Genomic DNA, 24,799 nt, shown 5'->3' on the forward strand with positions numbered 1-24,799 from the left:
ATTATTAGATCATCATTGATTTTACCTTGTAACAGGTCTGATGAAGGGCTTTTACTAGATATTTATATAAAAGAGTCAGTTCTGTTTTCTTAGGATCCCTTGCACTTGCATTTATCAATATTATCCACAAACTGTCTTGTCTTTTTTTAAAAAAAATTTTGTAGTAACATTACAACTCAAAATTTCCCATTTTAACCACTGTCAAGTGTACAGTTCATTTGTATTAATTACATTCACAATATTTGTTACCATCACCCCAGCTTTTTCAAATCCTCAGAGAAGCTCTGCACCCATTAGGTAATAATGCCTTCTTTCCACCCCTGGACCCTGATAATTTATAATTACTATCTGTCTCTAGAACTTGGCTTCTTCTAGGTATTTCATATAAGTGACATCATACAATATTTGTTTAGTGCCTGCTTTATTTCATTCAACATGATATTCAAGTTTAGTCCATACTGTAAACTGCCTTTTCTTTGCGGTAGTATATTTACCTTGATTAAAATTAGATTTAATCTGTTAATCCACTTAACTAGGCATGTGAGTATGAAACATGCTGAAAATAATAAGTGAATTTCTGGATACTGGATATGATGTAGGACTGATTGTAAGAATTGAGAAAAGGCAGCATTGTTAAGTCATATACTGAATGTTACGCTTTTTTTCCATCTTCAAAAAAAAATGTGTACATGTGATTTCATTTTGGTGATTTTTTTTTTTTTTAAGATTTATTTATTTACTTATTTCTCTCCCCTTACCCCTCTCACCCCAGTTGTCTGTTCCCTCTGTCTATTTGCTGTGTCTTCTTTGTCTGCTTCTGTTGTCAGCGGCACGGGAATCTGTGTTTCTTTTTTGTTGTGTCATCTTGTGTCAGCTCTCCCGTGTGTGTGGCACCATTCCTGGGCAGGCTGCACTTTCTTTCGCGCTGGGCGGCTCTCCTTATGGGGCGCACTCTTTGCGCGTGGGGCTTCCCTACGCCGGGAACACCCCTGCGTGGCAGGGCACTCCTTGCACGCATCAGCACTGTGCATGGGCCAGCTGCACACGGGTCAAGGAGGCCCGGCGTTTGAACCGCGGACCTCCTATGTGGTAGACGGACGCCCTAACCACTGGGCCATGATTTCTGGTCCCATTATTAGAGATACATGAGCCTGATCCTTGATAGTGTCCTGATTATTCTGTGTATTTTTAAGTATTTTATGTATATTTTATCAGTTAGCATAACTGTATAACAGATCACCCAAAACTTGGTTCTTTAAAACTACAATTTTTATTTAGCCCAGGATTTCTGTGGGTTGGATGAGCTGTTTTCTAGTCTGGGCCAGCTCAGGTATCTGAGATTATCTGAGCTCTGCTCTCCCTCATGCATCTGTGATCAGCTGAAGGATTGGCTGGAGGCTGGATTATAATAGGCAGAATTCTAAAATGATCCCTAATAACCCACACCCTTGTATTATCTATTTTCTTGGTGGAACCTGTGTATTCCTTCTAACCAATAGGATATTGCAAAAGTGAATTACTGTGAAGTAGATGTGTCTCAAGCTCTGGGTGCCCATGTACCCAATGGGAGGTCCTGGGGTTTGGTTCCCAGTGCCTCTTAAAGAAGAAAACAAGCACACAATGAACAGACAGAGAGGGCAGGCAGTGAGTGCAAATAATGGGAGGGGCGGGGGGTGAGTAAATAAAGTAAATCTTTAAAAAAAAAAGAGTGAATTACCACTTCTGTGATTGTGTTCTGTGTCAAAGGTGAAGGGATTTTGCAAATGTAATTAAGGTAAGGAATATTTGTGACCTACATGTACTTACATCTTTATTGCATCTAGCCTGTGTGTTGAGAACCATGATTTTACAGAAATTGAAATCCTAATCCAATGCTACTTGTTTCATTCTAGTTTTCTTCCTTATTTGTAACTTTCTTCTCCAACAATGTGAAATCTGACTCCTATTTTTCCTGTTATCCCTAATAACAAGGATAACTGGAACTTAATTGTTTAATACTTTCCCTGTCCTCCCATTAACTAGTCTCTTACTACTATTGCCGCCCCTTCCTTATACAGATGTCCTCTTTACTCCTCTTGGACTTCAATACCTTTTGCTGGCTTGGCCCCTCCTCCTGCCCTATGGATAACCACCTCACTTGACTGAAGCTCTAATCTCCCACACTGAATGTTTTGCTTTATAAATGCCCTCTTGACCCAACTTAGGCTTTGATACCCTGTTCCATGCCATTCCCCTATTGGATTTTTTACCCTTCTTGAGCTCTGATGCCTTTGCCTTGCCACTCTTCATGCATAGATACCTTCTTTGCCCCATTCTGGCTCTGACATCCCATGCTGCTACCAGTTTACTTCTTCGGCGAAATATCAGTTCAAGCCCATTTTTTAATTGGGTTGTTTGTCTTTTTGTTGAGTTGTGGGATTTCTTTATATATTCTGAATATTAATAAGTGATTAGATCTGTGGTTTCCAAATATTTTCTTCCATTCTGTAGGCTGTCTTTTTATTTTCATGATGAAGTTATGGGCACAGATTTTTAATTTTGATAAAGTTCCATTTATCTATTTTGTTCTTTAACTGCTTGTGATTTTGGTGAAAAATCTAAGAAATCATTGCTAACACAAGGTCCTGATGATGCTTCCCTGTATTTTTTTCTAGTTTTTTTTTTTTTTATGGTTTTGGGTCTTATATTTGGGTCTTGGATCCATTTTGAGTTAATTGTTGTGTCTGGTATGAAATAAGGGTCTACCTTCATTCTTTTGCATATGGATATCAAGTACCATTTGTTGAAGAGACTATTTTTCCCCATTGAGTGCACTTGGTACCCTTGTTAAAAATCATTTAGCTGTAGATGAGGGCTTATTTCTAAACTCTTAATTTGATTCCATTGTTCTATATGTCTGTCCTTTTGCCAGTACCATGCTGTTTTGACTATTACAGCTTGGTAATATGTTTTTTTCTTTTTTTAAAAAATTGTTTCCCACCTCCCTTTGTGGCTTTTTGTGTGCTGTCTGCCCTCTATGTCCATTCGCTGTATGTTCTTCTGTGTGTTTATTTATTTCCCCTCCCCGCCTTGCGGCTTGCTTGCTCTCTGCTCTTTCTGTCCATTTGCTGCGGGCTCTTCTGTGTTCTCGCTTGTCTCCCTTTTTTTTTGTTGCGTCCCCTTGCTGGGTTGGCTCTCTATGGCGCCTGCAGGTGAGCCTGCCTTCACAAGGAGGCCTCGGGACACAAACCAAGGGCCTCCCATATGGTAGAAGGGAGCTCATCTGATTGAGCCACACCTGCTTCCTGGTAATAGGTTTTGATCTCAGGAATTATGAGTTCTCTAACTTTTTTCTTTTTCAAGGTGACTTTGGCTACTTGGGTCCCCTTACCCTTCCATATAAATTTGATGATTGGCGTTTCCATTTCTGAAAAGAAGGCTGTTGGAATTTTTATTGAATTTTGCATTGAATTTGTAAATGACTGGGTAGAATTGACATCTTAACAATATTTAGTCTTCCATCTATGAATATGGGATATCTTTACATTTATTTAGATCTTCTTTGATTTCTTTTAGCACTGTTCTGAAGTTTTTTATGTAGAAGTCCTTTACATCCTTGGTTAGATTTATTCCTAGATATTTAAATCTTTTAGTTGTTATTGTAAATGGAATTTTTTTTCTCTTTTTTCTTCAGATTGTTACTAGTGTACAGAAACACTTCAGATTTTGCATGTTGATCTTGTACCCCGCTGTTTACTGATTTATTAGCTTTAATAGTTTTGTTGTGGATTTTTCAGGATTTTCTCTAGTTAGAAAAGTTTTACTTCTTCCTTTTCAGTTTGGATGCCTTTTACTGCTTTTTCTTGCCTAATTGCTCTGAGTAGAACTTCCTGTGTATTGTTGAGTGGCAATGGTCAAAGTGGGCATCCTTGTCTTGTTCCTCATCTTAGGAGAACATTTTCACTGTTGGGAATGTTGTTACCTCTGGTGGTTTTTTGTTTGTTTCTTGTTTTCATATATGCCCTTTATCATGTTGAGGAAGTTTCCTTCTATTCCTAGTTTTTAAGTGTTTTTATGAAGAAGGGGTGCTGAGTTTTGTCAGATGCCCTTTCTGCATTAGTTGAGATGGTCATATGTCTATTTTTCTCCTTTATTCTATCAAATATAGTATATTACATTAATTAATTTACTTATGTTCAGTCACCCTTGCTAACTAAAATAAATCCCACTTCATCATGTTATAACTTTTTTTTAACATGCTGTTGGATTCAGTTTGTTAGTATTTTGTTGAGGGTGTTCATAGATAAACTCATAAGGGATATTGGTCTACTCATAAGGGATGTTGGTCTGTAATGTTTTAGTATGCTGAAAACTGCTGGGAGCCTTACACCAGAAATGGGTTGGCTTTTAAAATGGAAATTTTTTTATTATGTTAAAAGCTTACTGTCCTGAGGCCATGAAAGTGTTTACGTCAAGGCTTCATCAGGCAATGGTTTCCTCCCGGACTAGGGTGCTATGGTCCTGGATTCCTCACATGGAAGGGCACAATAGTGATGTCTGCTGGTCTCAGCCATCCCCTACAGAGGCCTTTTTACTTCCCCTCCAGAGACCTTGTGGCTTCCTCCGTTCCTCAGAACTCAGCTTCTGGGTTCTGCTCTATTTTTGCAGCTTTTTTCCTGTCTGCTGCTTTCAGTTCCTCCATTTAGGGTCCCACAATCTCATCAGAAACCCGTAACTTAAAGTAATCCAATAGGAAGTTCCCACCTACAATAGGTTCACATGCACAGTAATGGATTAACCTCTAGAACAAGATATTCTGGGATCTTCCCAGCTTTAAACTGTCACAAATGTCCTTTTCTTTTGGTATTTTGTCTTGCTTTGGTATTAAGGGTGATATTAGCTTTGTAGAAACGGTTAGGGAGTATTCCCTCCTCTTCAGTTTTTTGGAAGAGTTTGATCAGGATTGGTATTAATTCTTGGAATTTTCGTAAAATTCACCAGTGAAGCCACCTGGCCCTGGGCTTTTTATTTATTTTTTATTTTTTAAGAATTTGTAAGTTTACAAAACAATTGTGCATACCATGCAGGATTCCCATATGTTGTCCCCCTCACCATCTTACATTGTTGTGACACATTTATTACAATTGAAAGAAAATCATAGTATTACTGCTATCTATAGTCCATAGTTTATCTTTGGTCTATTATTCCCCCAGCCATCCTATTATTAACATGATATATTAGTATTGTATATTTTGGCTTTTCTTTCTTGGGAGATTTTCCTTACTGATTCAATCTCTTGTTATTGGTCTATTGAAATTTTTTTCTTGAGTCAGTATTTGTATGTTTCTAGGAATTTGTCCATTTCATCTAAGTTATGTAATTTGTTGGTATATACTTATTCTGAAACCCTCCTAGAAATTTTTCATTTCAGTTATTGTGGGTTTAACTCCAGAAGTTTGGTTTGGTTCCTTTTTAAAATTTCTCTTTACTGATATTCTCAAATTGTTCATTCATTGGTTTCCTAATATCCTTTAGTTCTTTCTCTGTATTTTCCTTAATCTCCTTGAGCATACTGAAAATCTGTTTTTTAAATTCTTTGTCCAGAATATCTATTTTCTGGTTTTCTTAGTTGATATTTTCTTTGTTTTTTCCTCTTCCTTTGTATAAACCATCATTTCCTATTTCTTTGTCTTGTAATCTTTTGCTGCACACTGTACATTTTAATATTTTAAAATTTTAACTCGAATTTATTCCCTGAGATCTCTTTTCTTGCGTTTGTAACTAGCTGAGATATGACAGGTTTTCTTGAGTGTCGGAAGCTAACAAAACCAAGGAAATCTTAAGTAAAAACACATTTCACCATCTTTGCAAATTGGTTTTACATTGGCTAGTGTTCTCTGTTAGAGTTGAGCCCAAGACAAATGCAAATTGTGGGGTCCACCCTGTCTTTTCTGGGTCTGGGTCTGGGTCTTTTCCTGGACTTGTACTTGCTAATAGCCTTAGGAGCTCCCCTTTTATACAGGAGTTTTAATGATGCTTCTATTTCCCAGGAAACAGATCTCCCTCTCCTGGTTCTTTCACTGCAAGACCTAAAGCAGGTAAACCTCTGTTCCAAGCCGTCTGCCTCAATTGTTTCTTAACACTGTTTTCATTGTCTCAAGCTGCTTTTTCCTAGAGGGAAGATTCTAGGAGGGGGGTCATGGAAAGGAATTTCCAAATCAGTCTTTTCCAGCCAAAAAAGGCAAGGGATACACAAAGGGAATGCCTTGGGGAAGGGATGAGGGAGGATCCAGGAAGGGCACCAGGAGCATCTTCCTAGGTTCCTCAAAGCTGAGCTTTCTTTACTCAACCCCCACCTAGCCAGTGCATCGCTTCAACTGTTCTCCGCAGCTCTGAGTAAGTATACCATCTTTAAGTCTCTCCTGCCACCTTCGTCCAGGGTGAGGTGGAACAATTGCTGCCCTCAGAGCTGAATTCCCAGAGAGCCATAGTAGTTAATCAAAAGCAGTGATCAGCAGTTGGCCTGAGACCCACCTCCTGCCCCCAGATCTTGGGGAAGTAGATTTTTATGTCCCTTTCTGTCACTACCAAGCCGTGCCAGGGATCAGACCCCACTGTTGCCTGCCTAAGAGTAGGGAATGGGCACCAGATACTACCATAATTTACCAGCCTCTTCTCCTACTCTTTCCTGGTTATGGTAAAGTGTTCTCCTGAACTCTGGCGTTTCAAAATAGTTCATTCAGGTACTTCCTGGCTGTTTAATAGTTGTTCTTCTCCCCCATTTTTGAAAGCCTTGCCAGTTTTAAAATTCTTGGTTGGCAATTGTTTTCTTTCAGCACTATAAATTCTTTGTCCCATTGCCGTCTTGTCTTCATGGTTTCTGATAAGAAATTGATACTCACTCTTCTTGGGACTCTCTTATACACATGTTGGTTTTCTCTTGTAGTTTTAACAACTCCTTCCTTGTCCTTGGCATTGGACAGTTTGATTACTGTGTGTCAGGCATGAGTCTTCAAATTTATCCTGTTTGGAGTTTGTTGGGGTTCTTTTTTTTTTTAAAAGATTTATTTTTTATTTCTCTCCGCCCACCAAGTTGTCTGCTCTCTGTGTCCATTCACTTTGTGTTCTTCCGTGACTGCTTCTATCCTTATCAGCGGCACCGGGAATCTGTGTTTCTTTTTTTTGCGTCATCTTGTGTCAGCTCTCTGTGTGTGCGGTGCCATTCTTGGGCAGGCTGTACTTTCTTTCGCACTGGGCGGCTCTCCTTATGGGATGCACTCCTTGCGCGTGGGGCTCCCCTACGCGGGGGACACCCCTGTGTGGCAGGGCACTCTTTGCACGCATCAGCACTGCACATGGGCCAGCCCCACATTGGTCAAGGAGGCCCGGGGTTTGAACCTTGGACCTCCTGTCCACCTATCCATTGGGCCAAGTCCGCTTCCCTCGTTGGGGTTCTTGAATTTGTATCTTCATGTCTTGTTAAATTTGGGAAGTTTTCTGCTGTTATTTCTTTGCATATTCTATCTACCCTTTTCTGTGTTTCTTCTCCTTCTGGGATACCCAGAACTCGTAGATTGGTTACTTGATGTCCCTCAGGTCTGTTAAGCTATGTTAGCTTTTTAAATTTTTTCTTTCTACTACTCAGCCTGAATCATTTTACGTGTCTTGTCTTTGAGTTCACTGATTCTTTTGCCAGTTCCATTCTATTGTTGGCACACTATAGGGAATTTTTCATTTCAGTTGTTGTGCTCTTCAGCTCCAATATTTCCATTTGATTCGTTTTTTGAGATTTCTGTCTTTATTGACATCTCATGTTGTTCATTCATTGTTTCCCAGATATCCTGTAGCTCCTTCTCCATCATTTTTTAAAAAAGTTTATGTCCAATATGTCCAAAGTCTGATATTCTTTGTTAATAGTTTCTGGATTTTATCTTGTTCATTTGAATGAGCCTTCCTTTTCTGTTACCTTGTTTGTCTCATACTCTTTGTTGTACTTTTTTCCCCCTTTTTTTTTATGGTAATGAGACTGGGGATTGAGCCTGGGACCTTGCCACTGAGCTCCATCTGCTCCTTTGAGTTGTCTCCCTCATCTGTCTACTTACTTGCCTTTAGGAGGCACCAGGGACCAAACCAAGGACTTCCATGTGGAAAGTAGGCTCTCAGCTACCTGAGCCATACCTATTCCCCAAGTTGCACATTTTAGTATTTTAAAGTATTAACTCCATTTCGTCCATGCGCTGTGTCTGTTCCTTAAGTTTGTAACCAGCTAGTGATAGAACAGGTTTCCTTGAGTGTCAGGAGCTAAAAACAACAAACCAGTGTTTTAAAAAAAAACCCACCTTCTGTAATATTTGCCAGTTGGCTCTGCTTTGGCTGGTGCTGTTATTGGCAGTTTAGCTCTCCTATCAAGAAGATCAGCCTGAGGGAATGTGAAATGCAGGCTCCTCTTCACGTTTTCGGAGCCTATGCCTTTTCTTGGGCTTTTGTTTGTTTGTGGCCTTAGGTATTCCTCCATTTACAGGAATTGGAATGTTCCCTTTACCCTCTTTGAAATATACTGTTTCCCCCTCCTGACTTAAAGCAGGTAATCTTTTAGCCCAAGGTGCTTTGACTTGTCTTTTACACTGCTTTCTCTCTCTTCAAGCTGCTTCTGCCTGCAGGGCACATTTTGGGAGGGGGATCCCAAGACGGGTTTCCTGGTTCACTACTACCTTATAAGATTGATACTGATGTACACGTGGCACCGCAGTATGCATGTAGGGTTATTCTGCTTTCTCAGAAACAGTGCTGGGAAGGTAGAGAAGGGGCCAGCAAGGGTGTGGGGAGCTTCTACCTTCTTTGACACTGTGGTTTCTCAATTTGGCATTTTCCCAGGTACTACAACCCATAAACTGTTCTCTGGTATTTTGAGAAGTTGACTCTGCCGATTTTTGTTACTTGTTCAAAGAGTCTATGGGGGAACAGCACCCTGGAGCTTCTTATGCCACCATCTTGGTTCCATAACACTATTTAGGTAATACTTTTTTTTGACAGGAATATCTCAGAAGTGATATTGTCCTTCTCATATGTTGTATCAGGAGGCATATGATATCTATTTATTTCTGATAATGGTAACTTTAATCACTTGGTTAAGATGATTTCTGCCACATTTCTCCACTATAAAAGTACCATTTTTCCCTTTGTAAATAACAAGTATGCTATATAGAGAGATGCTTGATATTATACAGGTAGTCTCATTAAGCTTTCGTCCATGGATTTTAGCATCTGCTGATGATTGAATCTTGTCTGAAACAATTAGTACTTTAATGGTTGTCAAGTAGTGCTTTTTGAGTTCTGTCATTCATTTGACATTTATTAAATTGCATTCTGCAGTAAGGAAGGCTTAGCTGTAGTCCTTTTAACATATCTACCTCATTCTCAGTCACTTCTTTACAAACTGCTTTTTGGCTCAGCAAGATGTTCTGGGCTTAGCTTGTGTTTTCCCAGCTCTAACTCTGGAATCAGCCATTTTGCCAGGGACCTCTTTTTCTTTTTGGTTTAGAATAGTATATATGTAACATATGACTCTTTCTTTTTCTCTCTCTATATATTTTTGTTTCCACTGACACTTTCAATTGCAGTCTCTTACTAGAGGGTTCATTCTAGGTTTTTCTTTACATATCTTTAAATTGCTTCTCCTGACATTGAGAAGCCTGCCTACCTATATATACTTCTGTATCTTCTTTTTGCTGAATTCTAGAATATGCACTTAATAGTTTCAAAATTGTCAGTTTGTTCCATTGTAAAAAGCAGATCTATTAACTGGAGTGGAAAATTTTTTACAGTTCATTTAGTTTTTTAGCCTGAAGGTATGTTGTCAAAATACTGTTTAAGAGTTAGTTCGATTAGAGTCTCCTCTGTACCCCTTTACTATGGTTAGGTTATCCATTTGAAATGCAGATTAATGAAAATTTTTAAAGCATCACGACACTTTCTCTTTGCAAAGCTGTGGGAAAACAGGTGTTTTCATACATGCTGCTAGGGACTGTTACTTTTTGGAATTTGGCAATATTAACAAAATTACATTGGTGCCTTTTTTTTTTTTTGCATTTACTTTTTTTTTTTTAATTAATTTATTTATTTAATTCCCCCCCTCTGCCCCGGTTGTCTGTTCTCTGTGTCTATTTTGCTGCATCTTGTTTCTTTGTCCGCTTCTGTTGTCGTCAGCGGCACGGGAAGTGTGGGCGGCACCATTCCTGGGCAGGCTGCACTTTCTTTCACGCTGGGCGGCTCTCCTTTTGGGGCGCACTCCTTGCACATGGGGCTCCCCTACACGGGGACACCCCTGCGTGGCAGGGCACTCCTTGTGCGCATCAGCACTGCGCATGGGCCAGCTTCACAGAAGTCAAGGAGGCCTGGGGTTTGAACCGCGGACCTCCCATGTGGTAGGCGGATGCCCCAACCACTGGGCCAAGTCCATTTTCCCGCATTTACCTTTTGATCTAGCATTTCCACTCTAAGACTTTAACCTGAAAATATACCTTCGAGAATATCAGAGCACATATTTGCAAGGTTATTCATGGCAGTGGTGTTTCTATTTATGTTATCCTAGAATCATCTGAATGCTGGTACATTGGGGAATAGTTGCATAAACTTTGGTACATCCACATCATGAAGTATTATGCAGCTGAGAAAAGAATGAGGGCGCTATCTACAAAATGATAGAGTGATATTTCCAGGTTATATTGTTAAATGAAAAAAGCTAAGTGCAAAATAGTATGTATAGCATGCAGTTTTTAGGTCTAATGATGAAGAGGAAATAAAATGTCTGTTATCATTTGTGCAAAATGAAACACAAAAAGAATAAACCAGAAACTAAGGAGATTGGTAGGAGTGGGTGGAAAGTAGGGAGGCATGGGTATAGAATGGCTAGGGGAGGAGTGTCACTTTTTTAGCATAACCTTTTTTATAGTTTTGACTTTATAGCTGTGCTATATTCAGAGAAATAAATTTAATAATAAAGATGGGGAATAAAAAAACAAAATGGCATCAAACAGAAAGATGAAGCCCAATTAGGTGCTTTATTAAAATTGCTCATAATATGATCACACACATCACATACACATCTTTTCAATGATTTGGCCCTGGAGCCCTCCTTTCTCCTGTTCTAATATGGACTGTAGGGTGGCCAACCATCCCTTCTTGTCCAGAACTGAGGGGTTTCCTGGGACACAGGGCTTTCTTTTTTTTTATTTTTTAAAAATAAAATCTTATTGAGGTGTATCATTACACACTGTATTAGTTAGCCAAGGAATGCTGTTGCAAAATACGAGAAATCTGTTGACTTTTATAAAGGGTATTTATTTGGGTTAGAAGCTTACAGTTATCAGGCTGTAAAGCATGAGTTACTTCCCTCACCAAAGTCTGTTCCCATGTGATGGAGCAAGATGGCTGCTGACGTCTGCAAGGGTTCAGTCTTCCTCTTCCTCTTAAGGCTCTGTGGTCCCAGCTGGGATAAGTCTCTTTTCTTTTCCAGGGCTCAGTTCTCTCCAGGCTCAGCTGCTCTGCTCTCTTCCCAGGGCCTCTGCTGTGTCTAATGGAGGCTTCTCTCTTTCCTCACGTATCTGCTTCTCTGTGTGTTTACTTCCTGGGGCTCCAGTATCAACACTCCGACTTTCTCTTCTGACATGTCGTGTTTTTTTTTTTTTTAAAGATTTTTATTTTATTTATTTATTTCTCTCCCCTCCCTCCCCCCCCCCCCCCCCCCCCGCCCTGGTTGTCTGTTCTCTGTGTCTATTTGCTGCGTTGTCTTCTTTGTCCGCTTCTGTTGTTGTCAGTGGCACGGGAATCTGTGTTTCTTTTTGTTGCATCATCTTGTTGTGTCACCTCTCCGTGTGTGCGGCGCCATTCTTGGGCAGGCTGCACTTTCTTTCGCGCTGGGCGGTTCTCCTTATGGGGCACACTCCTTGGTGCGTGGGGCTCCCCTGCGTGGCAGGGCACTCCTTGCATGCATCAGCACTGCTCATGGGCCAGCTCCACACGGGTCAAGGAGACCTGGGGTTTGAACTGTGGATCTCCCATGTGGTAGATGGACACCCTAACCACTGGGCCAAATAAGTACGCTTCCCTGTCATGTCGTTTTGATTGTCCTAGTGATGTGGAGCAGTCAAAGCCTTAATCATTATTTAATCAAGTAAAAGTGAAACCTCTGTATCTAATCCAGTCTAATATGGCCAGAGGAACAGATCTGTTCACAAACATAATCCAGTATGTATTTTTGGAATTCATAAACAATATCAAATTGCTACATACATGAACATACATAAGTGTATAGTAAAAGTTGTGAACTTAAAAAACAAACATGCATATTACCATGTTCCAGTTTAGCTCTCCTGTTAGCTTCCACCACCAGATTCACTATTGTACACAGTCCCATGCTGTGTACAGTCCATTCAGAGTATACATTTAGTGGCTATCAGGTTCATCACAGAGTTGTTCTGTCATCAGTTACCTCAGTCAATTTTAGAACATTTTCATTACTCCAAAAGGAAAAATCCCATATCCCCCTTTATAACCCTCTATTTTTGCCCCTTAGAATAGATACAATATCTTCTTTGCCATTGCTGCAAATGTATTACAATATTACTGTTAACTATCTTCCATAAGTTACATTACTTGTGCCTTTTTCGTGTATCACCATATTCTTAACACTTTGTAAAGGAAGAACAGTCTTATATTTATACTATTAACCATAATCATTTACTACTAAAATCACTATGTTATACATCCCCTAGATTATTCTTTAGTTCCCTTTCAATTGACATTTACATCCACATGCTATCCCTTTGAGCCACCATCATGTTTGTAAATCAGCAGTGTTAGTTCTATTCACTAGAATGTGTTACCACCAACTCTATTCGTTTCTACACTTTTACAATAAACCTTATTAAAAATTCTATATACATTAAACATCAGCTTCATTCTCAACTCACATTCTGTCTCCTGGTAACATATACTCTAGAGTTTACCTAAATGAATTTACTCCTCGTATTTAGTTCATATTCGTGAGACCATACAGCATTTTTCCTTCTGTCTGGCTTATTTCAGTTAACATAATATCCTCAGGGTTCATCCATGTTGTCATATGCATCCTGATATCATTTCTTCTTATAGTGGAATAGTTTTCCATTATATGTATACACCACATTTTGTTTATTCATTTATCAGTTGATGGACACTTGGGCTCATTCCATATTCTATCAATTGTGAATAATGCTTCTAATGAACATTGGTGTGCAAATGTCAGTTCGCATCCTTGCTTTCAGTTCTTCTGAATATATCCCTAGTAAGGGGATTACTGGATCATTCTGCAGTTCAGCTTCTTGAGGTACTGCCAAACTGTCTTCCACAGAGTCTGTACCATTTACATTCCAGCCATCAGTGAAGGAGGTTTCCTATTTCTCCATATCCTCTCCAGCAGTTGTAGTTTTCTGTTTTTGTTTTGTTTTATTTTATTTTCCCAAAATGGCCTTTCTATAAGGTATAAAATGGTATCTTAGTATCTCATTGTAGTGTTTTTAGTTGTTTTCTTCTTCCTTAGGTTCTGGGGCTGGGGATTGAACCCCGGACCTTGTTTTTTTGTTTTTTGTTTTTTTTTCCAATTCTACTCAATTTATTCATTTTTTTAAAAATATTACATTCAAAAAATATGAGGTCCCCATTCACCCCCACCGCCCCCACCCCACCACTCCCCCCACAGTAACACTCTCCGCCATCATCATGACACATCCATTGCATCTGGTGAGTACATCTCTGGGCATCGCTGTACCCCATGGCCTGTGGTCCACACCATAGCCCACACTCTCCCCACGTTCCATCCAGTGGGCCATGGGAGGACATACAATGTCCAGCAGTTGTCCCTGGAGCACCACCCAGGACAACTCCAGGTCCCGAAAACGCCTCCACATCTCATCTCTTCCTCCCATTCCCTGTACCCAGCAGCCACCACGGCCACTTTTTCCACACCAATACCACATTTTCTCAATTATTAACCACAATAGTTCATGAATAGGATATCATTAAGTCCACTGTAATCCTTACTGTATTCCTCCTTCCTGTGGACCTTGGTTTGGTTGTGTCCATTTCACATCTATGTCAAGAGGGGGCTTAGATTCCACATGGATACTGGATGCAATCCTCCTGCTTTCAGTTGTAGGCACTCTAGGCTCCACCCGACCTTGTATGTGGGAAGCTAGTGCTCAATCACTGAACCACATTGGCTCTCCTGAGTTGTTTTGTGTGTGTGTGTGTGCTTGTTTGTTTTTGTTTTTAGGAGGCACTGGGTACTGAACCAAGAACCTCCCATATGGAAAACAGGTGCTCAACCACTTGAGCCATATCCACTTCCCTCATTCTGGTTTTGGTCTGCATATCCCTAATAGCTAGTGATGTTGAACATTTTCTTTTGTGCTTTTTGGCCATTTTTATTTCTTTGGGAAAGCATCTATTCAAGTCTTTTGCCCATTTTCCCCTCCAGTTTTATTGATACATATTAATAAAGCATAAATTCATCCAAAGAGTATGATCAGTGGTATTTGGTGTAATCACGTTTGTGCATTCATCATCCCAGTCACTCCCAGAGCACTTTAATTATTCCAAAAATAATAAAAAACAAACAAAACTCATCACCTCTCAATCTCTCTCTGTCTGACTTGGCATACATAGCTGCTATTCCTTTTCCTTCTCTCTAGTATATTTGTATTCATATTTTGTAAAAACAGTCTTGTATATGTAGTATCATCCATATTCATGTTTTATATGAGGTTTTACTATCTTATACAGTCCCATATTAGTTATTAAGTTTCTTTCTAGTAATATGCATGACCTTAGACTTTCCTTATCAGCCACCATCATACCCATACAACAGCGCTGGTAGTTACAAACACCATGATATGCTTTAACCATTTCTGTTCATTTCCAAACAACCTTTTTAACAATTCTGCACAGAGTAGCACTCAGCTCTCCATTCTCTACCCTCCTTCTATTTTCCGATGACCTGTGTTCTCATTATTAACGCCATGGGTTTACATAGTATGTTTACTTCATAATAGTGCATTCATATAATATTTGTCCTTTTGTGTCCTTTTGTGTCTGGCTTGCTTCACTCAACATGCCTATTTTTAAATTGGGTTGCTTGTCTTTTTTTTTTTTTTTTTTTTTTTTTAGTTCCAGGGCTGGGGATTTAACTTGGGACCTTTAATGTGTGGGAAGCCGGCATTCAACCACTGAGCCACATTAGCTCCTTTGACTTGGTTTTTTCGTTTGTTTGCTTGTTGTTTTGTTTTTAGGGGGCACTGGGGACCAAACCCGGGACCTCCCCTGTGGGAAGCAGGCTATCAACTGCTAGAGCCACATCCACTCCCAGGGTTGCTTGTCTTTTTATCATCAAGTTGTATGATCTCTTTATATATGGATATCAAACCATCATTGGATATGTGGTTTCCAAATATCTTCTCCCATTGAGTAGGCTGCCTTTTTCACTTTCTTGATAGTTTTTTTTTTTTTAGGATTTTATTTATTAATTTATTTCTCCCCACCCTCTACTTGTTTGCACTTGCTGTGTGTTGTGTCTTTAGGAGGCACCAGGAACTGAACCTGGGACTGCCGATGTAAGAGGGGGAGTCATCTAATCACTTACTTGAGCCACCTCCATTCCTGCTTTGTTGTGTCTTCTCCTTACGTTTTTCTTATGTCTCTTGTTGCATCATCTTGTTGTGACAGCTTGCCCCTCCTGCCCATCATGCCAGCTTACTGTCTTCTTTAGGCACCGGGAACTGAATCACACATCTCCCATGTGGTAGGTGGGCACTCAGTTTCATGAGCCTCAGCAGCCACATCAGGCTGAAGAACAAAAACATTTAATTTTGAAGAAGAAAAATACTTAATATTGAAGAGGTCCCATTTATCTATTTTTTTCTTTCATTGCTTGTGCTTTGGATGTAAGCTTTAAGAAACTACGACCTACCACAAGACCTTGAAGATGTTTCCCTGCATTTTCTAGGAGTTCTAGGTTGTAGCTTTTATATTTAGGTCCTTGATCCACGTTGAGTTAAATTTTGTATAAGATATGAGATGGGGCTCCTTTTTCTTTCTTTTGGGTAGGGATATCCAATTCTCCCAGCACCATTTGTTGAATAGACTGTTCTGGCTAGCTGGGTGGACTTGACAGCCTTGTCAAGAATCATTTGAAGTAAAATAAATAACTGAAGAAAAAGAAAAATCAATTTACCGTAGATGAGGGTCTATTTCTGAGTTCTCTATATGGTTCCATTGGTAAATATGTCTATCTTTATGCCAGTACTGTGCTGTTTTAACCACTGTAGCTAAGTAATGCTTTAAAGCCAGGAAGTGAGAGTCCTCCAACTTTGTTCCTCTTTTGTAAGACATTTTTGGCTATTTGGGGCCACTCACCCTTCTGAATAAATTTATAATTGGCTTTTCTGTTTCTGCAAGATAGGCTGTTGGATTTTTGTTAGGATCATGTTGACTCAGTAGATCAGTTTTGGGTGGAATTGACATCTTAATGATATTTAGTCTTCCAATCCATGAACACAGAATGTGTTTTCCATTTATTTAGGTCTTCTTTTGGTTTCTTTTACCTAAATTTTGTAGTTTCCTGAATACAACTCCTTTATGTTCTTGTTTAGATTTATTCCTAAATATTTGATTCTTTTAGTTGCTATTGTAAGTGGAATTTTTTTTACTTCCTCAGATTGCTCATCAGCAGTGTGTAGAAAGGTTACTGATTTTTGTGTATTAATCTTGTATCCTGCTACTTTGTTGAACTCATCGATTAGTTTTAGTAGCTTTGTGTGGATTTTTCAGGATTTTCTAGATAGAAGATGATATCAACAGTGAATAGTGAAAGTTTTACTTTGTTCTTTCCTATTTGGGTTCCTTTTATTTCTTTCCTGACCTAATTGCTCTAACTAAAACTTGTAACACAGTGTTGAATAACAGCAGAGACAGTGGGCATCCTTGCCTTGTTCTCAATCCCAGCAGGAAAACTTTCAATCTTTCACTGTTGAGTACAGTGCTTGCCATGGGTTTTTCATATGTGCATTTTATCATGTTGAGTAAACTTCCTTCTGTTCCTATCTTTTGGAGTATTTTTATCAAGAAAGGATGTTGGGGGAAACGGACTTGGCCCAGTGGTTAGGGCGTCCATCTACCACATGGGAGGTCCGCGGTTCAAATCCCGGGCCTCCTTGACCCTTGTGGAGCTGGCCCATTCGCAGTGCTGATGCACGCAAGGAGTGCCCTGTCACGCAGGGGTGTCCCCTGCGTAGGGGAGCCCCACGCGCAAGGAGTGCGCCCCGTAAGGAGAGCCACCCAGCGCGAAAGGAAGTGCAACCTGCCCAGGAATGGCGCTGCCCACACTTCAAGTGCCGCTGACGACAACAGAAGGGGACAAAAGAAACAAGACGCATATGTGAAGATATCTTACAGTAAACTACATTTTTAACTTTTCCATTAAAAAAAAAAAAAAAAAAAAAGAAACAAGACGCAGCAAATAGACACAGAGAACAGACAACCGGGGGAGGGGAGAATTAAATAAATAAATAAATCTTAAAAAAAAAAAAGGATGTTGAGGTTTTTTTGTCAAAATGCCTTTTTTGTGTCAATTGAGAGGATACTGTGAGTTTTCTTCTTAATTTATTAATGTGGTTTTAATTGATTTTCTTGTGTTGAACCACCCTTGCTTATCTGGGATAAAACCCACTTGATTCTACACATGCCACCTCTTTCACTTTTACTGAACCTGTGGTTGGTGCTAGGGTTGGTGTATACTCAGGAGACTTGAATCTCTGGACTGTCTATGTGCCACCTGGGCCCCGAGCCTCAGCAGAGTTGTAACTCCTACCCTCTGGTTCGTTGGACTTACCCAGGTCAGCTAATGGAGAGGTGAAGATGGTCAACCACCACACCAGGGAACCAAGAGTGCCTACAACTGCATGCAGAATTGCATTCATCATCCGTGTGGAATCTAAGCCCCATCTCGATATAGAGGTGGAGTGAATATCACCATCCCAGGGTACACAGGATGGAGGAATAAAATATGGATTAGAGGGGACTTACTGATATTCTACTATGGAACTATTGTGACTAATAATGAAAGAAATTGTAGCATTGATGTGGAGAAAGTGGCCATGGTAGTTGCTGAGGGCAGGGAGAGGGAAGAAGAGATGTGATGTAGGGGCATTTTTGGGACTTGGAGTTGTCCTAAATGATATTGCAGGGACAGATGCTGAACATTATATTTCCTGCTATAGCCCACTGAATATACTGGGGGAGAATGTAAACTGCAATCCATGTGGTGCAGCAGTGCTCCAAAATGTATTCACCAAATGCAGTGAATGTGCCACAGTGATGAAAGAGGTTGTTGATGTGGGAGGAGTGGGGCGAGGGGGGTGGGGGGATATATAGGAACCTCTTATATTTTTTGAATGTAACATTAAAAAAAAAAAAAAAAGAGAGATCTTAGAACCAAAAAAAAAAAAAAAAAAAAGCAATATACTCCAAACGGAAAAAAAAATCCTAAAAGATCTACTCTAAGACAATGTCCACATAGAAGAGGTGGCATTGGAATGGGAAAAGTGGACATAGTGGACGAAGGGTATGGGGAAAGGCAGGAAGAGATGAGAGGTGGAGGCGTCTTTGGGACATGGAGCGGCCCTGGATGGTACTTCAGAGGCAATCACCGGACATTGTAAATCCTCACAGGGCCCACTGGATGGAATGGAGGAGAGTATGGGCTATGATGTGAACCAATGTATATGAGGTGCAGAGGTGCCCAAAGATGTACTTACAAAATCCAATGGATGTGTCATGATGATGGGAACGAGTGTTGTTGGGGGGGGGGAGAGGGGGGGTGGGGGGATGGGGTTGAATGGGACCTCACATATATATTTTTAATGTAATATTATTACAAAGTCAATAAAAAATAAAAAAATCAAAAAAAAAAAAAAGATCTACTCTAAGACACAAACTAATAAAAATTTCAAATGAATAAGATATGTGCCAACTGAGCCATGAGCCTCAGCAGAGTTGTAGCTCCTACTCTCCATTTTGTTGGACTTGCACAGGTCGGCTAACAGGGAGGTAAGGATCGGCAACCACCACACCAGGGAACCGAGAGTGCCTACAACTCCAAGCAGGAGACTCGCATCCATCAACCATGGCTCTAAGTCCCCTCTCTATATAAGTGGAGTGGACATCACCAACCCAGGGTCCACAGGATGGAGGAATAAAATATGAATTAGAGTGAACTTACTTGTATTTCACTATAGAACTATTGTGACTAGTAATGGAAGACACTGTAGCAATTATCTGGAGAAAGTGGCCATGGTAGTTGCTGAGGGCAGGAACAGAGAAGTAGATATGAGATGTGGGGGCATTTTCGGGACTTGGAGTTGTCCTGAATGATATTGCAGGGACAAATGCTGGACATTATATATCTTGCCATAACTCACTGAATGTATTGGGGGAGAGTGTGAATTGCAATTCACCAAATGCAATGAATGTGCCACAATGATGAGGGAGGTTGTTGGTGTGGGAGGAGTGGGGTGGGGTATATGAGAACCTCTTATATTTTCTAATGTAACATTTTTTGTGATTTATGTATCTTAAAGACAATTTAATAAAAAATGTGTGTGTGTGTATATATATATACACACCCACTTGATTATGGTGTATAATTTTTTTATGTGCTTTTGTTTTCATTTTGCAAGTATTTTGTTGAGGATTTTTGCACTTGTAATTCATTAGAGAAATTGGTCTGTAATTTTCTGTTTCATAGTGTCTGATTTTGGTATTAAGGTGATAATGACTTCATAGAATGAGTTTGGTTGCACTTCTTCCTGTTCAAATTTTTGGAAAAGCTTGAGCAAAGTTGGTATTAGATCATCTTTGGATGCTTGGTAGAATTCACCTGTGAAGCCATCTGACCTGGGCTTTTCATTTTGGGGAGGTTTTTGATGACTGATTCCGTCTTCTTACTCATGATTGGTTTGTTGAGTCTTCTGGGGTCATTGTAGATTGTGTGTTTCTTGGAATTTGTCCATTTTATCTACATTGTTTGTTGTTCATAGTATCCTTTTTTTTAAAAAAAAAAAAAGATATTCCCTCCCCCTCCTTGTTTGAGGTTGCTGTCTGCTCTCTGTGTCCATTTGCTGTGTGCTCTCTGTGTCTGCTCATCTTTTCTTTAGGACGCACTGGGACCTGAACCTAGGACCTTCCATGTGGGAGAGAGGTGCTCAGTTGCTTGGGCCACCTCAGCTCCCTGGTCTGTTGTGTCTCTCATTGTCTTTCCTCTTTGTGTCTCTTCATTGTGTGATCTTGTTGTGTTAGTTCGCTGCGCCTGCCTGTCACACCAGCTCACCTTCTCCAGGAGGCACCGGTTCTGAACCCAGAACCTCCCGTGTGGTAGGAGGCAGTCCAGTCGCTTGAGCCACATTCGCTTCCCCATAGTATCCTCTTGTGATTGCTATTATTTCTGTGGGGTGAGTGGTTATGTTCCTCCTCTCTTTCCTGATTTTATTTATTTGCATTGTCTCTTTTTTTTTGGTCATTCTAGTTAAGGGTTAGTTGATTTTCTCAAAGAACCATATTTTGGGTTTGTTGATTCTCTCTTGTTTTTGTTCTGAATTTCATGTATTTCTCCTCTGATATATTTCTTTCCTTTGGCTTGGTTTGGGATTAGTTTGCTGTTCTTGTTCTAGTTCCTCCAGATGTATGGGTAGGACTTTAACTTTAGTTCTTTTTTCTTCTTTTTTTTTAAAGACAGTACTGAGGGCTGTACATACAGAGCAGGTACTCAGACATTGAGCCTACAACCATTTCTTCCCTCTCTCTTCTGTTTTCTTTTGGTCCTAAACTGTTTATTAGGTAAGAATTTTGCAAACATTAGATTAGCAGTAACAGTGGAATTGGAGAGTATTGTGCCTTCTTTAAGCTGCGTGGCGAGACCCACCAGTAGTAGTGTGGTGGAACTTGTGGCCCTTTCCAAGGCCATGGCTCTTGAGGCCCGCAGACCTCAGCCCACGTATCTCCTGTGGGCTTGGTGATCTGTTAGGTGTCAGGATTTCTTCTGATAGCTTTATGGTGAGGATAACCTCAGAGAATGTGTATGTGGAATCCTCACCAACCCAATATGAATTCAGGACTCTCAGCACCCATAGTGCCATCCACCTTACTCCTCAGCAACAGACTGAAGGCTTCAAGCAAGCTTGAGCTGGTGAACACCATGATGGACAGGCTTGCCATAGGTTGCGCCCTTGGGAATGGGGCGTTTGCGGCCACCACGGCGTACTTGAATCCTGTAGATGACATAACGTTGCTTGGCCTTGTATCACAGTCTGCTTGCTTTATCCAGCCTGGTGGGGCAGGGGACCCTGTGGAGCATAGAGAGCTGGTGGTACTGCCAGCACCGCACCCTCAAAAGAAAGCACATCACATCCAACTGCTTCTTCCTCCACAGCTCCTGGATGTATTTGTAAGCATCTGTCTTGGCTTACCCTGATGGCTGCCGCCGGATGAAAAGGCCCCTCTCTCTTCTTTTTAATGTAAGCATTAAGGGCTATAAAGTTTCCTCTCATCAGTGCCTTTGCTGCATCCTGTAGGTTTTGGTAGGTTGTGTTCTTGTTTTCACTGATCTCAAGATATTTCTCTTGCAATTTCTTCTTTGACCCACTGTTTATTTAAGAGTGTGTAGTTTAATTTCTGTATTTGTGAATTTTCATTTTTTCCATCTGCTATTGATATCCAGCTTCATCCTATTATGATCAGAGAAATAGCTTTGTATGATTTCAGTCTTCTGAAATGTATTGAGGCCTATCTTGTGACCCATCATATGGTCTATCTTGGAGAGGTATCCATGAGTGCTTAAAAAGAATGTATATCCTGGTGTTTCGAGGTGTAATGCTTTATAAATGTCTATTAGGTCTAGTTCATTTATCATATTAGTCAAGCTCTGTTTCCTTATTTATCCTTTTTTTATAAGCACATTTATTAACAACTTAGTAAATGAATTGTGCTTACTAGGACTTTTAACATGTTCATTATCCCTCTGCATATGATCTAGAATAGAGAAGATAACTTAATCATCCGGCACAGAGTTATGGTATTTAATAGTAATCAATGCACAAGTTCCTTTTTCAGCTGCAATTAATACATCTAAGCCCCAGGTTTGCAATACATACATGTTATCTCCCCATGGGAACAGGCCATAATGCCAATTGTGTTTATTTAAATTCTACTCACAGTACTCTGGTAATTGTTGCTCCACTTGGTATGCCCCTCACGTGGCCAGCATGCTGCATCATAATTGATACTAGAGAGTAACTAGAAAGGTAAGGTTCTAGTGTTTCACCAGCCTGGTACATAGCGCCCTTTGGCACTGTGAAACAGAGCCAGTCCATGTACTGGCAACGTCCATTGTACATCGGGCCATATCCAGCTGTTGCCAGTTGCTGAAGAATCTGATACTGGAACATACTCTCCATCTACTTCAGTAGCATGTAGATACTTTTATTGCTTTAAGGTCAGTGAACAACCTAAACAATAACTCAAAAGGAGAGGCAACATGCAGTATACTGAAGGCCTGGTTTGAATGTACAACAAAGTTTGATGATATTGAAATCCATCTTACAATTTTTATGTACTTTCTAAACACTTCCAATGCAATGTATAACATATCAAATGACCTTAACTATTTTGGTACTCCACTTTTTACTTTACACATTAATCATGGTGATGTTAACAGATATTTTACTTTAGCAGTACAGGAAAAGCTTTCTCAGTTATTTCATGAAAATTGAAAGTTCCTAATGGAATCAAGATTATCTTTCTTTACCACCATTTTAATCTGCAGATTGAGGTGGCCTCTGACAAGTTTCCATTAAAAAGTTATTTTCTGTTATTAATATCAGTCTTAGTTTCTAGTTAATAATAGCTTCCTGGAATTAGTCATTCAAATGCTTCAGTTTAGAAGATGCTTCCACAAACTTCTTATAATTATAAGTTACTTTACCTTTAAACAAGCTTATTAAATTACAGTTATCCATTTATGAGAGGGCATATCTACATTTTCTTCTTTAACTTAATTTCATTAAACATAAACTTATAATTTAAAGATTTAATACGTGTTTTTTTTAAGATGCATAGATTGCACAAAACCTTATTTATCCTCTTTGCAGATGTTCTGTCCAATGCTGTATTGAAGTCCCCAACTATTATTGTAGAGATGTCTGTTTCTCCCTTCAGTTTTGCCAGTCTGTGACTCATGTATATTGGAGCACCCAGGTTATGTGCAGAAATATTTATTATAATTATTTTTTCTTGGTGAGTTGCCCCTTTTATTAATACATAATGAGCTTTTTCATCTCATAACAGCTTTTCATTTCATTTAAAATCTGTTTTGTCTAGTATTGGTATTGCTACTCCAGATCTTTCTTGGTTACTATTTGTGTGAAATATCTTTTTCCAACATGTTACTTTATCTGGTTGTGTCCTTACATCTGAGGTGAGTACCTTGTAAACAGCATATAGGTGGCTTATACTTTTTTAATCCATTCTGTGTCTTTTGTTTGGATAATTCAATCCATTAATATTTAAAATTATTACCATAATGGCATTACTTCTCTTATCCTTTGGCTTTCCGTTGTCATAGCTTACTATTGTCTTTCTATCCTTTAAGTTACCTTTTCTAATAATCTTCATTTCTATACTTTTCTCCAAGTCTCTTGCCCTTGTTTTTTTTTTTTCCTTTCAGACTGTAGAACTCCCTTTAGTATCTTCTGTAAATGTGGTCTTTTGGTAACATACTGTTTTTGTCTGTGAAGACTTTAAATTCACTTTCATTTTTGAAGGACAGTTTTGCTCTATAAAGAATTCTTGACTGGCAGTTTTTCTTTCAGTACCTTAAATATATCTTATTACTTTCTTCTTTGCTCCATGGTTTCTGATGAGAGCTTGGTACTTAGTCTTACTGAAGTTCCCTTTTATTTGTTGCATTGCTTTTCTCTTGCCGCTTTCAGATTCCTTTCTTTTCTCTGTTATTTGTCAATTCTGTAAAGCACAGGTGTCTTGGAGTAGATTTATTTGGATTGATATTTATGTCCTTCATAAGGGTTGGGAAGTTTTCAGTCATTATTTCCTCCAATATTCTTTCTGCCCCTTTTCTTTTCCCTTCTCCTTCTGGGACACTAGTAATGCATATATTTGTGTATTTCACATTGTCGTTCAATTCCTTGAGATCCTTTACCAATTTTCCCATTTATCTTTTCCTCTTTTCTCCTGTCTTTTCAAGTTCAGATGCTTGGTCTTCCAGTTCACTAATTCTGTCTTCCATCCATTCAGATCTGCTGTTATGTGCCTCTAATGTATTTTTCTTTCTTCCCCTCCCCCTCCCTGTGTCTATTTGCTGTGTGATCTTCTGTATCTATTTCTTTTTTTGTCTCCTCTTCTTGTCTTTTTCCTCTAGGATTCACTGGGATTCTGTCCTGGGTACCTCCAATGTGGAGAGAGGTTCCCTGTCAATTGTGCCACTTCAGTCCCTGGTTTCTGCTGCGCTTCACTTTGACTCTCCCCTTCGTCTTTTGTTGTGTCATCATCTTGCTTCATGACTCACTTGCGCAGGCAGTGGCTCACAGCGTGGGCACTGGCTCACCATTCGGGCCCTTAAGTGGGCACTCAGCTCGCTACATGGACTCTTGCATGGGAACGCAGCTCGCTGCATGGGCACTTGGCTTGCCATGCGGGTGCACACATGGGCACTCAACTC

At 39.8% G+C, this 24,799-nt stretch overlaps 1 protein-coding gene and 1 pseudogene across 3 annotated transcripts in view; one reads left to right on the forward strand and one right to left on the reverse strand.

Moving 5' to 3' along the window:
• Nucleotides 1–24,799, forward strand: part of ASXL1 (ASXL transcriptional regulator 1) — a 98,503-nt gene that overhangs the window by 51,719 nt on the left and 21,985 nt on the right. The window lies entirely within an intron of this gene.
• On the reverse strand, nt 20,928–22,460 carry LOC139437557 (large ribosomal subunit protein eL15-like; annotated as a pseudogene).

Source organism: Dasypus novemcinctus, chromosome 24, assembly GCF_030445035.2.
Source record: "Dasypus novemcinctus isolate mDasNov1 chromosome 24, mDasNov1.1.hap2, whole genome shotgun sequence".
Lineage (NCBI taxonomy): Eukaryota > Metazoa > Chordata > Mammalia > Cingulata > Dasypodidae > Dasypus > Dasypus novemcinctus.